General features: G+C 39.5%; 1 long non-coding RNA gene across 1 annotated transcript; it reads right to left on the bottom strand.

Moving 5' to 3' along the window:
* Positions 1 to 3,360: 3,360 nt before the first annotated feature.
* On the bottom strand, positions 3,361 to 14,945 carry LOC129397628 (uncharacterized). Its single transcript, XR_008625225.2, has 5 exons — positions 11,097 to 14,945; positions 9,771 to 9,851; positions 9,129 to 9,194; positions 6,760 to 6,901; positions 3,361 to 4,004 (listed from the first exon to the last, which is right to left on the bottom strand). It is a non-coding gene; the product is annotated as an uncharacterized LOC129397628 (long non-coding RNA).
* Between the last annotated feature and the right edge of the window lie 571 nt (positions 14,946 to 15,516).

Raw genomic sequence — 15,516 nt, 5'->3', positions numbered from 1 at the left:
AGGGTACATTTGGAAGGTCAAGGGACAGCGAGTGTAGGTAGAGATAGAGGCTGAGCGGGGAATGGGAGGAAGGTTGAGTTGTGTATCCTTGTAGCCCTGGGTAAGAAGCTTACATTATATTTTAAGTGAGAAAAAGGAAACATAAAAAGAGCTGAAGCAGGGGAGTAGGTTGATCTTCACTCATTGAAAAAAATATTTCTAGCTGTGGTCCGAAGATTGGCTATGGGGGAGGCAGAGAGGCCAGTGAGAAGGATGCTACATGCCTTGGCCGGGCTGCAGCCAGGAGGTGCTGAGAAGTCATCAGCTTGGGATACCATGTGCAGCTGCAGGACCTGCTGATGGATTGCAGGTGAGGTATGAAATAAAGGAAGGGAGGAAGGAATGAAGGTGACTCCGAAGATTTCCAGGAAGCAGCTGAGTGGATGGTGGTGCTATTTACTAATCTGGGAAGGGTAGGGATGGGGTCAGGTGAATGCAGAACCTCTTTTAGCCACAAAGAGTTTGAGGTTGACATGCACAGTCTCATGAAGTCAGACAATGGTTCGAATATGGAGATCTAAGGCATAAGAAGAAATAGCGACTGAGGAGTCAGCAGCGTATTTGTGGCATGGAAACTCTGGATGAGACCACCTAGGCAGACGCACTCAGCATCAATAGCATCTCTCACAGAACTGACCGCCTCTAATGTATCACTCCCCAGTATCCTGTTAGCTCATAACCTGACTTCTTTCAGACCTATTCTCAACTCTCTCATTGATGTAATGTGAAGAAAGAGGAAATAATAGGGACAAAATGTCTGATCAACATAGAACTTCAAGGATGATGAAAGTTCCTTTTTAAACTAGATAATCTAGAGGGGAAGACAGCAAACTATAAAAGCAAAATGCAAATCATTATTCTTCTTGAACCTGGTTTCAAGTCTGTTTTCCTAGTGACGCTAATGCCATCTGAAATGCTGGGGGTGAACTAGGACAGTGCCTCCAAACATTCCCTTTGAATGACATCATTGATTCTAGGCAAAGAATCAAGGGATATTGGACAGCAGGACTTAGGAGATAAGGAAAAGGGAAACCCATTAACATTTAGGTAACATACACATTTAACTTCTTGTTTTTTGCGCTTTTAAAGTATTCTATTCTTAAACCTATGATGCTTCATTCTAAATATATTTTATTTTCATTTTAAATTGTAAGGTCTCATTGAATTTGCTGCAGTGAGCTTCAAAGGCACATCTGTAATTATGAGGGGAAAACTGAAGCGTAAAGTTCTATAACAAATAGATCTAGTTTTCTGCTTTGCCACTGGGAAACTAAGCAGATTGCACATTTTGTTTCATAAGGAAAATCCCCCAGAGTCCTAATGCAAAACCTATGTCATATACATGACTCCACTTTGAAACAATGGAATCTCATGGTGCAGCCAACCTTTGCAAAACAAGTCAAGGAATTTTCCATGATGCCAAGGACTCTAGTTGGAGTTTGTAGTATATCAGGCCCCATTTTCCCCTCTTATTCAGCTCAAAACGTAAACAAAAAAGAAGGGGTGGAGAGGAAGAGAGGAAGGAGGAAGAGAGGGAGGGAGAAAGTAAAGAAAAACTTTACCCCTAGAGATCAAAGGTTAAAACTTAGCTCTTCCCTGGAATTGTCTGATCTTGATTCAAGGGCATAGGAAGTGTATGGCTGCTCTCATTTTATACCAGAAAACAGCAGAGTCCCTGATTCTTTGCTCTAAAACCACTATAAAAGGAAACTGGATCTAAAATCCTGTTTCACCCTGAATTGAGAATCCATCTGTGCACTCTGAGCGCTCTTCCTCACCCCATCCTTCACCGAACAGAAAAAGGAGGCGGGCAGTCCAGTGCTTTGCACATCCCTACCACAGGACCACACTACTGCTAAGGTGTTTAAAAACCAGGATCCTCATTTTTGCTCATTCTCAAATGGCTGCTTCTTCGGACATGACCCAGCCCGTTGCAACCAAAATACTACTGAGTTTTATCAGATCCACTCTGAAGTCTGCCCGCTCTTCCCTACTCTCCTCTCCAACCATTATACTCACTCCACCTAGCACTGTCTCACCAAAAAGAAGCTCTTTCTTGCCTCTGTGCCTTTGCACACACACTCTCCCCTCTCTGATCACACTTATTTGTTTCACCATGTCTGTGTCCCCCACTTACATGTTTCATAATCATACCCCAGCTGGTCTAGCATCACACCATGAGAAAGGATCACAAGTAGAATATTTTTTAAATTCTTAGCTGGGCAAGGTGGCTAACATCTGTAATCCTAGCGCTGTGGGAGGTTGAGGTGGGAGGATCACTTGAGCCCAGGAGTTTGAGATCAGCCTGGGCAAATAGTAAGACCCCCAACTCTACAAAACATTTAAAAACTGAGCTGGGTGTGGTAGCACATGCCTGTAGTCGCAGCTACTAAGAAGGCTGAGGCAGGAGGATTACTTAAGTCCTGAATTTTGAGGCTGCAGTGAGCTAAAATGGTGCCACTGCACTCCTGTCCAGGTGACAGAGTAAAGACCTCATCTCTAAGAAAATAAAAAGTCAAATATAAAATAACTGGCTGGGTGTGGTGGCTAATGCTGATAATCCCAGCACTTTGGGAGCCTGAGGCAGGAGGATCACTTGAGCCTGGGAAGTCGAGGCTGCAGTGAGTCGTGTTCATACTACTGCACTCCAGCCTGGGTGACAGAGTGAAACCCTATCTCAAACAAACAAACAAAAATTATCCCCAATTTAGGTCCTTTGGTGGGTTGAGTGTCTTAATGGCTCCAGCACATCCATCACTTTTGCCATGTACCTTGGCAGTGCCCTCTCAATCTGAGGGGCATTCTGCCCCAACTCACCTGACTGTGGCTTTAGCCTGGTGACTGATTTTGTCTCATGGGATGTTGGCAAACATAATTCAGGCAGAGGTTTCTGAAAGTGCTTGCACATTTCCACTTAGATTCACGTGTCTCCACCACTGCTAAGAGAGCATGCTCAGGCTGACCTGCTGGCTACTCACACGGCAGAGCCAACGTGCCGCAGCCATCCCAGCCAAGGCTACTGTGGATCAGCCAATGGCAAACAATCCCCATACATGTGAATGAGCCCTGGCACCACCAGCAGAGCTGCCTAGCCAACTCACAGCCGACTGCAGATGAGTGCAGCGCAGAGCAGCCGAGCCCAACCCAGAGCAGATTCATGAGCTAAATCAAGGTTCAGCCAACTATGGCCATGGGCCAAGTCTGACCCACCATCTGTTTTTGTATGACTTGTGAAAAAAACTCACAGACCATTCAACTTCGTGGTTGAAAAAAATCAAAGTATAATATTTCTTAACATATAAAAATTCCATGAAATTCCAATTTTAGTGTCCATAAATAAAGTTTTATTGGAACACAGTCATGATCCTCCATTTGCATAGCATCTAAGGCTACTGTTGTGCTACAAGTTCAGAGTTCAGAGACTGTATGGCCTGAAACACCTAAAATATTTACTATTTGGCCCTTTAAAAAAAAAAAAAAGATTGTCAATCCCTGAGCTAAATAAATGTTTATTGCTGTGTGCCACTGAAAGTCACCAGTGATTTGTTTTGCAGCATCACTGTAGCAAAAGTTTACTGACACATCTTCTCATCTGAACAGCCATTTCTTTACCTATTTCCCCCACAGAAAGTACTGGTGGAGCAGAAGAAGCCCAAGGTCAGAACAAAGCCAGCTTCCTCCTCCTCCTTCCCACCGTGGGCACAGACCCCATGTCCTGGATTGATGGCTGGGTTGATGGGCTGTAACAATGAATGCCAGCATATCAAAAAATGTCAGATTCTTCAGTGGGTTCCTGTCTAGGGAGCAGACAACACCAACCACTCTGCCACAGTGACCAGTGAGGATCCAGAAGTCCCCTCATCCTGCCGACAGTGCCACAAAGCTTATGAACAAGGGTTTCCATCTATCACCAGCTGCACACTGAGAGGTCAAACTGCATAGGAGTAGAGGCATGAAGAGGAAACCTGAAAGATGAAAAGAAACTTTTAGCTCAACCTAGATAATTACATTGGAACTAAGTTTACAAGATTGGGCTAAAATTGAATTCCCACTCTGGGGTCCAGTGGTGGAAATTTGAGAGAAATATTCCACCAGTTAATAAAAAAAGTTGTTACATTTTTTATTATCTCTGAGTGTATTGTGAGTGAATTTTGCAAATCTGATATGAATTTTTGTAAAATGAATACACAGATGAATAAATGAATGAATGAATGGGAAACTCCTCATCATCCTGCCATGTACTCTTCCCACCACCCGCTGGCATTTCTAGCCAGTGAAGGCATCAATCCAGAAACAACTCATTCCTCATCTTGAAATGCCTTCCAACTTCTAGGAGCAAGCAGCAACTTCTAGGTCTAGCTCCCTCCTTCAGAAATGCCTAAACATTCGCCTACATTCCCTGGTCCCTTGGCTCAGGAATTTTGTAGGTGGTCTCAAAGCCTTGGATAAATTTACATGAAACAGGCTGGCATCCTCTATGTTAGAGGAGTTTGGATCTTTCAGTAGACTCTAGCCTTAAACCTGTACCAAAAATCTTTTGAGATTATAATGAGGCAATGTTTTCCCCAAGAGGAGAAAAGGTCAGATTCCCACATCTGGAGTTTGACCTTTGTGCATGTTGTCATTTCACCCACCACAGGAAACCTTTCTAGGCTGGGCTAAAATGTGTAACTTCTCAACAGTGTGGCTGGTAGCAATCCCACCCAGCTGTGTGGAATGGGAAGTGAAAGGGCAATTAATATTCTGTTAAAACTTCAGGGGGCTGCACTGAAGCTGGCCAGATAGCAAGGCTGACTCATCATGTTAAAACCCAATGCAGTATTGTCTGCTCACTTCTGCTGACTCACTTGTCAGCCCTAAGCTATGTGTACCCAGGCAGAGCTGCCAGGTCTCACATCCGCCTTTCCAGAGTGTTACCCTTCTGCACCAGCCATGACCATTCACTCTCTGGAGAAGCATTTATGATCAGCCATGGATGATTTTAAATGTGTGAAGAACTGTTTCATGGAGGGAGATTATCAGCCTCTTTCTTACATTGTTTTACATGAAAACAACATGAACAGCAACACAACTGACACTGGAGAAGAACCATAGTTCTTCCAAGCTGGAATGGAGCCTTAGAGATCAAGCTAGATCTTATGAGATCTAGTGGGAAGGAGGCTAGCACGTTGAATAAGAGCTTTGAGTCAGGCGACCTGAATTTATGTAGCCTTCGACACAGGTAGTCGAATTATAAGTAGTAGGCTAATACAGCTGTTAAGCAACTTTAAGCAAATTGCTCAGACTCTCTGAGCTTTGGTTTCCTTATCTGTAAAATTAGAAATAATTATAGCACCCACCTCATGGGGCTATTGTGAAGAAAGGATGAAAAGAGATCAAGTATAAAAGGAATCGAGTGCTGGGCACAAAGTGCTCCATATATTGTAGCTATTAGTAAGGCTGATGAGGCAATTCATGGAAACCTCTTTCCTGGAAACAGGATAGAACCTACATGTGTTTGGCATTAGATTAGTAAAGGGTAAAAGAATATCACTGCAAGCTGGGTATTGATGGGGGTGGGGAGGACAGAGAAGGAGGAAGAATTGCCCAGGGAATGCTGGACCTTCAGTATTTTGAAGGGCCCTGCTTTGGGGCCCAGGTGGGGAAGTATCCACCTTTCCATCCTGGTTTTAGGTCTGCTGAAGATAGTTATTCTTTTTTTTTTTTTTTTTTAAAGACCTTTCTGATTATAAGTCTTTGTTTGAAGACATTGCTCAGATTTCCCTTTAAGGGCCTCATTTAAATGTACACACAAGGCAGCACAGTCCAGTTTTTTTTTAAAAGCCTGGCTAGTAATGACATACAGAAACTGATACTTACATGATACTGTTAAGTGCACTCTTTTTAAACCACTAATTCTTATTTCACAGAAAGTGGTCCTTATGTCAATGTCCTTAAGAGGTCCAACAGCTTGTATAACCAGCAGACCTCATGGTTAGTTAGCAGCTTTCAGGACTTGAATTCCCAGTGATAAACAAAAGAATTCCGAAGGCCACAATCCATAAACTCTCCATAAAAACATATGGAACTACTTAAAAAGGTTGGCTCAGGGCTGTTGTTTTGAAAACAAGTATCCTCAGCCAGAATCTCTACTGAGTGCTATTTACTGAATGGTTGAAGAAGGGCAAGACCCCATGGATGCTGTAGCGCTGCGTTTCAGCAATCGCCAACATTTTGCAGATATTGCTCTAAGCCTCCTGATATCCTGGGAAGGATGCAAGAAGTCCGCACCTTTGTATCCATTCCACTCAAGGCATTGGGGCTACTCATGGAGGAGCCTGCACACCTTAAATATCCTTCTACACATGTGATTCCAAGATCTTAGGCCTCCAAAACTCTCGTTTACTATTCTCGGAGCTTTCTGATTACAATTCCCCCAGCAAGATTCAACTGACTGCTCCATCCTTTGCACCTCAACAATAATCCATCAAAATTTCACTTATAGGATAGATGATTCCAAGCCAGTCTCCTATTAGTGAACTGTGTTCTTTGAAAGCAGCAACTTTTATCTGCTTCTCCATATCTCTAGGATTTGGCTTAGTAGGTGCTGGACAATTCTTTTATTCTTGTATTAATAAAATCTAATTAATTACAATTATAAGTTAATGAGTAAATTGATTAGGCCCTGACCTTTTGAATCAGTCTAGAGCCAAGACTAGAACTCAAAGTTCTGATACTCACTCTGACTTCACAAGGACTTCACTCGTACTTCACGAAGATTTCCAGTGAACCCAATCATCGCTCTTGCTGTCAGATGTCAGATTAATGTGGCCACCAACATGTAGATATAGGATAGGTTTTGGATCCATTGGCCATCATACTCCTAAACATGAACATAGTCAACTTACCTGGTTTTTCTATGCTGTTTAAGGATCAAGAGAGAATCTTCTAGAACTTTGTCTTGGTTCCAGAACAACACAGATTGTCTCTCTTTTTCTAAAACTAATAATGAGGCTTTTTTTCTCAGTATTAAAATGTTACTCAAGACTTTCTGTTTTAATAAAATGGGAGAGTAAGATAAATCTCACTATTAAAAAGCTAGAAATACTGGATAAAATATAAAATTTGAAATGTTTTATATTCATGCTTAAGCTCTCAAGAAAGAAAAAGAAATACCCAGGCATCAGAAACCAAGAGATAATTGAAAACAGAACAAAGTTTTAAGGTGTCAGTTCATGACGTAGCTGTGCTATGGAGGTGGAGGGGTGATTATTATTATTATTTATTAATTTTTTTGAGATGGAGTCTCGCTCTGTCACCCAGGCTGGAGTGCAGTGGGGTGATCTCGGCTCATTGCAATCTCCACCTGCTGGGTTCAAGCGATTCTCTTGCCTCAGCCTCCCAAGTAGCTGGGATTACAGGCGCGTGCCACCATGCTCAGCTAATTTTATTTATTTACTTTTTTTTTTTTTATTTTTAGTAGAGACAGGATTTTACCATGTTGGCCAAGCTGGTCTCAAACTCCTGACCTCATGATCCGCCTGCCTCAGCCTCCCAAAGTGCTGGGATTACAGGCATGAGCCACTGCACCCGACCAGTGATTACTGATTCTGTTCACCCAAGGGCTTGGGATTTCATGCTCATGTGGAAACATGAGGTAAGCACTGGGCCCAAGTGGACAGGAAATTGGAATTGAGAACCTTGCATAGAAGCTAGGTTCTACATGAAAAGGTAGTCTACATATTCTACATGAAAAGGTAGTCTAAGTAAAAACCCACCCATTCACATAGGTATATGTCAAGGAAATTAAAAACTTAAATGAGTAGGTTAAATAGCAGATTCGATACAGCAAGATAATTTATAAACTGGAAAACAGATTTTAGACATTACTCAATAGGCACAGAGATATAAAGATCTGGAAAATATGGAAGATTAAGGGACATGGAAGACAGAATGAGGAGAACCAACAGATTTAATTACAAGAATGCGAAATAGAGGAAAATAAGACAGGCAATACTTGAAGAGATAATGGTTGAAATGTTTTCATCAATGATTAAAACACTTGAATCCTGAAGTTCAAAAACTGTAATGAATTCCAGGAAGGATAAATAAAGCTTAAATGTAACAAATCCAAAGCAAGCCACAATATAATGCAACTGCAGAACTTCAAAGACACACATCTCAAAATATTATAAAAATACTATAAAAGCAAAATCATCAACCTAGAATTCTATACCCAGCTGTATTTAGTTTTCTAGGGCTGCCATAACAAAATACCTCAAACTAGGTGGCTTAAACAACAGAAGCTTATTTTTCACAGTTATGGAGCCCAGAAGTCAAAGATCAAAGTGTTAGTAGGTTTGGTTTCTCCTTGACTTGAAGAGCACCCTCTTCTTGCAGTGTCTTCCTGGGGCCTTTTCTCTGTGCAAATGCATCCCGGGTGTCTCTTCTTATAAGGACAGTGATATTGGGTTAGGCCCCATCTTTATGACCTTAGTTAACCTTAATTACCTCTTTAAAGGCCCTGCCTCCAAATACAGTCACATTTGCCATTACAGCTTCAACATACAAATTCTGGAGGAACACAATTCAGTCCATTGCATCAGCTAAGTCTCATTCAAAAGTGAAAGTAAAATAAATACATTCCCCAAATAAAAGACCAAGAAAGTTTACTGCTCATTGATAGTGATGAAATCAGCCCCTCCATAATTGGCCAAACTCTATGCTATCATTTTTAAAAATTAAGATTGAACAGACAAAAATGTTTTAATGTTCTACTCCCTTAAACAACTCTCATAACCTCTTCAGAGACTTTCAACGTCATATTCCCCTACTTCTTCAAAGAATCTCCTCCTCCTTTTAAGATGTACATTTGAATCTCTTTTTGTGTGTTTATTTCAATGCTTTTCAGTACTCTTATTTTGAAAATGTACATTTGACTCTCCTTTGAAGTTTGTTGGCTTATGAGTACTGGACCACCTCAATTTCTTTGTGGATCCCAAGGCAACTCCTAGAAGAGGTAGATGTGTGAGTACAGGGAGGGAGGAACCTTATATTCATACAGAAAAGAGAATTTATGGAATTAATTAAATCATAAAATTAATGTTGACCTGAGTTGTGGTAGGTAGTCCTGGACTCTACCTGTTCATCTTTTTCATTTCTTCTTGCATACAGATCTTAAGTAAATGACAAAAAGCCATATTTTAAAATTTTGAATCTGTAAGTTATCTAAAACACAGACCTTTATAGAAATAAATGCTAGGGATATGTTGCAAACAGAAGAAAACTTTAACCAAAAGTATAGAAGTGGAATGCAAAATGCAAGGTGATCAAAGTTATTTGAAAACATATGGGTAAATTTAAACAGGCATTGGCAGTATAAAATAATAAAAACAATAACAACGATAATAGTTACAATGGTAATAACAATATCAGTCAGCATCCAGTCATGAAACAGGAACCTAAGTCTTTTTGACAGAGGGAATTTAATGACTTATGTGGGTCATGGAAGCACAGAGAGGTCAAACAGGAAAAGAGTGGCAACCCAGACACTAAAAACAGCAGACTGCTGCTACTCTCCCTGGGCTGCAGAAGCAGGGCTCAGAAGCCAGGCCATTGGGCAAGCACCAAAACCACAAAGTGAATGACACCCAGTGGGAGCTGGAGTCAGGGAGGAAACACAGCCACCACCAGAGATGCTAGAAGAAGAAGCATCCAACCTTCCACCAATGTCTTCCACTGACAAAACTCACCTAGATAGCAGAGGACAAGGGAGCCTGGAAATGTGGTTGGCTGTAATACAGAGTAGAATAAAAGAAGGGCAGGAAATGGATCTGAAAGCAAAAGCAGCTGATTAGCACAACAATAATGACTAAGTTAGGGTTTCAAAAAAAGGATAGGATTAAATGGATAATAAAGGACAAGATAGAAAGGGGTGATCTAGCAAATAAAAAATTAGTAAGAATTTTAAAAATTTGAGCCAGCCGGGCGCCGGTGGCCCACGCCTGTAGTCCCAGCACTTTGGGAGGCCAAGGCGGGCGGATCACAGGGTCAGGAGATCGAGACCATGGTGAAACTCCGTCTCCCTAAAAATACAAAAAATTAGCCGGGCGTGGTGGTGGACGCCTGTAGTCCCAGCTACTCGGGAAGCTGAGGCAGAAGAATGGCGTGAACCCAGGAGGCGGAGCTTGCAATGAGCCGAGATCGCGCTACTGCACTCCAGCCTGGGCGACAGAGCGAGACTCCCTCTCAAAAAAAAATAATAATAAAAAATTTGAGCTGCACAAATTAAGAAGCTTGATTTAATTCAGAGCTGCTCACAGTTGTGCCAGACTCCCTGGAATGCCAAGAATCAGTTACAGATGTGCTGTGAGATATTAATCCCCTTGGCCCTCAGGGCAGTCTGGCAGGGCCTGGCTGCCTGGAGCCTCCAGGATGTTAGAAGCCTTATCCAAGGCTCCTTGGAGGGAGGATGGAGAAGAGCAAGGACTGACAGGGAACCCCACAGTCCCTGGAGATGTTGAGTGCAATGAGCAAAATGGAGCCCTCACTGCTCTGCCAGATGCACTGTGCATGGCCAAGGTGCTCTACTACTTGGAGATGTACTTCAGCAGGCACTGCAGGGCAAACCCCTGCCCTCTTGAGTCCAAAGGGCTCATGGAGCTCCAGGGGAATGGATGCTCCAGGTGACTGAGGAGCAAGGAATACAACCCAAACTGCAGCATGGGGTGGAGAGATGGGGAAAGGGGACTCCTGGTAAGTGCTAATCCAGGCATTGGTCCCAAATACCTGTCTTTACATATATATATATAAATATATCTATATTTATATATATATAAATATCTATATTTATATATATAAATACTATTCTGTCATCCATTGCTGTGTAATAAACTACCTCAAAACACAGTGGCTTAAAACAACAATCATTTCATTATCTGTCATTATCTTCTGAGTCAGGACGTTGCGCAGGACTTAGCTGAGCAGTTCTTTTGCTCCATTTGAGGTACATATACTTGGTATTATTCAGTTGGTGGCTGGGCTGGGCTGGAGGAATCAAGACAGCTTTTCTCACATACCTGCTATTTTGACAGGATGGCTAGATGGCTGGACTAACCAGGGCCCCTCTACCTCTGCATATAAGGTCAAGTCTTCTCCACAAGGTCTCTCCAGCAAGGTAGTCAGATTCTTATACAGCAACTCAGGCACAAAGAGGCCAAGGCAGAAGCTTCCAAGTACTTTTAAAGAACAGGCCTGGAAACAGCACAGCATCACTCTTCCCTATTCAGTTGGCCGAAGCAGTCACAGGTCAGCCTAGATTCAAGAAAAGGGAAAGTAGACCCCGCCTCTAAATGGGAAAAATATCAAAGAATTTGCAGTTTTCTTTAATCCACCATTGATGCTTTTGTCTGTTTGTGACTAATATGCACTTGAATGGCCTGCAAGCTAGAGGTAACTGTTCTAACAGTAGGTTTTCACAGTAAAACTCACTAGAATTTAAAAATACTTGGTATGTGAAATTTTATTTGGATTTGAAATTTATTTGTCCTGTGTATAAGTCAGAGTTCAGATAGAGAAGCGGAACTTTATGGGGATAAGATGGCCAGACATCCAAATAGCTAGATAGAGAAAAAGACAGATGATTAATAGATGGTAGATAGATAGATAGATAGATAGATAGATAGATAGATAGATAGACAAGGATTTCACCTTATGCAACTGTGGGAGCTGATTAAACAATCTCTTTTTTTTTTTTTTCAAGACAGAGTTTTGCTCTTGTTGCCCAGGCTAAATAGAGTGCAATGGTGCAATCTCTGCTCATTGCAACCTCTGCCTCCCAGGTTCAAGTGATTATCCTGCCTCAGCCTCCTGAGTAGCTAAGACGATTGGCGCCCACTACCACGCCTGGCTAATTTTTTGTATTTTTAGTAAAGAGACAGGGTTTCGCCATGTTAGCCAGGCTGGTCTCGAACTCTTGACCACCTCGGTCAAGAGACACCCACCTCGGCCTCCCAAAGTGCTGAGATTACAGGCGTGAGCCACCGTGCTTTGCTGTGGTTGAACAGTTTCTATTACGCTATTATTTTTGCGTCTAATGCTGGATTTGAAACCCAAGAGCAGGCAAGGTGCATATAAATAGGAGAGATTAAGGTCAAGATGTAACCTACAAGGATGGCCTGGAACCAGTGTCAGTTCTTGCTGTCTCCAGCCTTGATGAAGTGAGTGTCCTGCAGGAGACACTAATGCCCTTTTTCCCAGAGCTAAACACATAAACACACACCTGGCTCAGGAACTGGAGAAGCCAAAGGAAGATTTAAGGGAAGGTGCAGCAGTTCCAGCCCAGATGCCACCCTAAGCAAATGAGGTGAGCCGACAGATAAAGCAACACGTGTGAGCCTTAAAACGCCCTTGCTCCAACCTTCCCAGCATACAAAGCAGAATGGCTTCTGCTTCACTTCTGCCCTCCAAATCTCATGCAAAAATGCTTCCTGAAGCCCATCCTGACTGAAAACACGTAGGGAAAGGGCTTCTGGGAGACACAGTTCAACTAGCCAAGTGGACACGTTACAAAGCTACCACGCCCTATCACAAGAAATTTCAAATTACATTTTTTCAGTGAAATTAAGAAAGAACTTTAGATGCTTCCTATATAATATCAACGATTTGAATTGTTTTTAAAATGTTGTAACATGATTTTGGTAATTTATTTGGACAAATATTTTCATTGGGTTTTCAACACCATGAATTTGAGGAGATTAGAAAAGGTCATTATTAAAACATCTTAATCAGGAATGATCTATAGCTATTTCAAACATAAAATCTGATTAAAATAGTTATGTTCATGAAAGCAAACTCAAGTTTCTCAAGTAAAATTCTGAAAATGTTTTATTTAGGCTTATAAAAATTTAACAATGTCTTATCTAATACTTTGTATTTTTCCTTGTAATTATATAAAATTTTAAAAGGTACAATAAATATTTTAGTAAGCCCTGCAAGACATTTTCAAATCAACTCCAACTTATGCTACTGTGCTGTACAAATATTAGAATTTTCTATATATGAGATGTCATTAAAAGGATTGGAACCACTTATATAAATTGACATATATGGATTTCCGTACCTAATAAAAAAAGAATGTATGTTCTGTTTAAGTGCACATTGTACGTTTGCAGAAATTGACCACATTTTAGGCCACAAAACACATCTCAACATATAGCAAAGAACTGATATCATATATACCAAGTCATCAACCATAATGCTATTAAGTTATAAATCAATAATCTTTTAAAAAGCAAAAAGAACTCTATAAATTTGGGGATTTAAAAACATGCTTTTTTTCTGGGCAAGATCTTATTCAACTTCTAGTTTCAAGCTATTAGAAAAGGAAAAAGACTGAATACATTTATGGCAATAAGTTTTTGAAAATGCTTTTAGGTAAATCATTAATTAAACAGGAAATAAATGATAACAGACATTAAAAAATATCTAGTACTGAGTTGTAACTGAAACTATTTGTAAAAATGTGTGAGGTGCAGCTATAGTTACAGTTAAAGGAAAATTTATTGTCTTAAAAACATGCCTTTGACATAAAGGAGTTGAAAATTAATGAGCCAAACATACAACCCAAGAAATTAGAAGGGGGGAAAAAAAAAAAACGTATCCATGATAGGCAAGTTGAATAGAGGGAAGAAAATGATAAAGATATGACTGAAAATCAATGAACTAAAGACAATGAAACAATAGCAAGTATCACAATCCTAAATTTGTTTCATTGAAAATTGACAAACTTTTAGCAAGATTTTTAATGAAAGAGTAAGAATAAAAGGTTCTGTGAACGCTACTCAGGAGGCTGAGGTGAGAGAATCACCTGAACCCAGGAGGTGGAGTTTGCAGTGAGCCGAGATCGCGCCACTGCACTCCAGCATGGGCGACAGAGTGGGACTCAGACAAAAAAAAAAAAAAAGGTGCTGTGAACAAAAGAAGACATAGTTACAAATACGGTTGATATTTAACAATCATAAAATAATGCTTTGAACAACTATATTACAAATTAATTAGAAAATAAGTAAAACAGGCAATTTCTTCAAAACAAATGTAGAACCAAAACTAACTCAAAAAAGAAACAGAAAATCTGAATAAACTATTGAACAACCAAAGAAACTGAATCAGTAATTAAAATCTACCCATTAAAAAACACCAGCCCAAAAGTTTTTTAGGAGTGTTCTACCATACGCTAAAGGAATAGATAATCCAAAACTCTTTCAGAGAATAGAAAGGAAAAACAAACAAACACATACCTTTCATGAGGCAGATATACCTTGATTCTAATAAACAGACAAAACTGAAAGGCCAATCACATTCCAAAGCAAAGACAAAAAACTTTAAATAAAATATTAGCAAATGGATTCCAGCATTGTATTTAATTACATTAACATATGTTAATATATTTAAAATTATTAATAACACAACTATAATCTAATTATTTAAAAACACAATTTTATATAAAGAGAGAAAATATATACACATTTCAATACACGCAGAACAAATATTTTGTAGACTTCAATAACCTTTTCATGATTAAACTGATAGCTAACAAAAAAAGAAGGGAACTTTCTCAAACTAATAAAGGTTATCAACCAAAACTGTACAGCAAATATCATACTGCATGATGAAATTCAGAAATACTCCTGTTTAAGTTCTGAACAAAGGAAGAATACCCATTATAATCACTTCTATTTAATTTTGTTCTAAAGGATATTAAACAGCACAATAAGACAAGGCATAAAAGGAGTAAAGGATTGGGAAGAAAGAAACAGGACTGTAATTATTCATAGATGATGTGAGTTCAGCAATGCTGATGGATTAAAATATCAACATGCATATATAAATAACATTCTTATACATCAGCCACAATTAGGAAAATGTAATTTTAAAATAGATTCCATTTACAATAACAACAACAAAAAACAAATGCAAATAAGGACCTAGGAATAATCTAACAATAGATATACAAGACTCTATGAAGGAAAATTATAAAAATATATTTTTTATTATTATGAAAATTATAAAAATATATTTTTTATTATTATAAAAATTATAAAAATATATTTAAGACTAAAAGAAAAGTGAAATAAATGAAGATATATATTTATTCATGAATTAGAAAGTTTAAAATCATAAAGATCTCAGTTATCATCAAGTTAATCTATAAATTTAATGTAATTTCAATCAACAAGTTTTTAACAGAACTTGACAAGTTAATTCTAATGCATATGGAAGAGTAAAGAGTCAAGAATAGACAAGAAGCATTTTTGAAAGACATGAAGTATCAAGAATAGACAGGTAGACTTGAACAAATGGAAAGACATCTTCTGTTCTTGAATAATGCAACTCAATATTATAAATATGTCAGCTCTCCCTAAATCAATTTATATATTTAGGACAGTCTCAAAGAAAATACCAACAAGCTTCTTCATGAAGTTAGACAAGCTAATATTA

Source organism: Pan paniscus, chromosome 3 (genome assembly GCF_029289425.2).
Source record: "Pan paniscus chromosome 3, NHGRI_mPanPan1-v2.0_pri, whole genome shotgun sequence".
NCBI classification, from domain to species: domain Eukaryota; kingdom Metazoa; phylum Chordata; class Mammalia; order Primates; family Hominidae; genus Pan; species Pan paniscus.
This window is presented reverse-complemented; position numbering and strand designations above follow the sequence as displayed.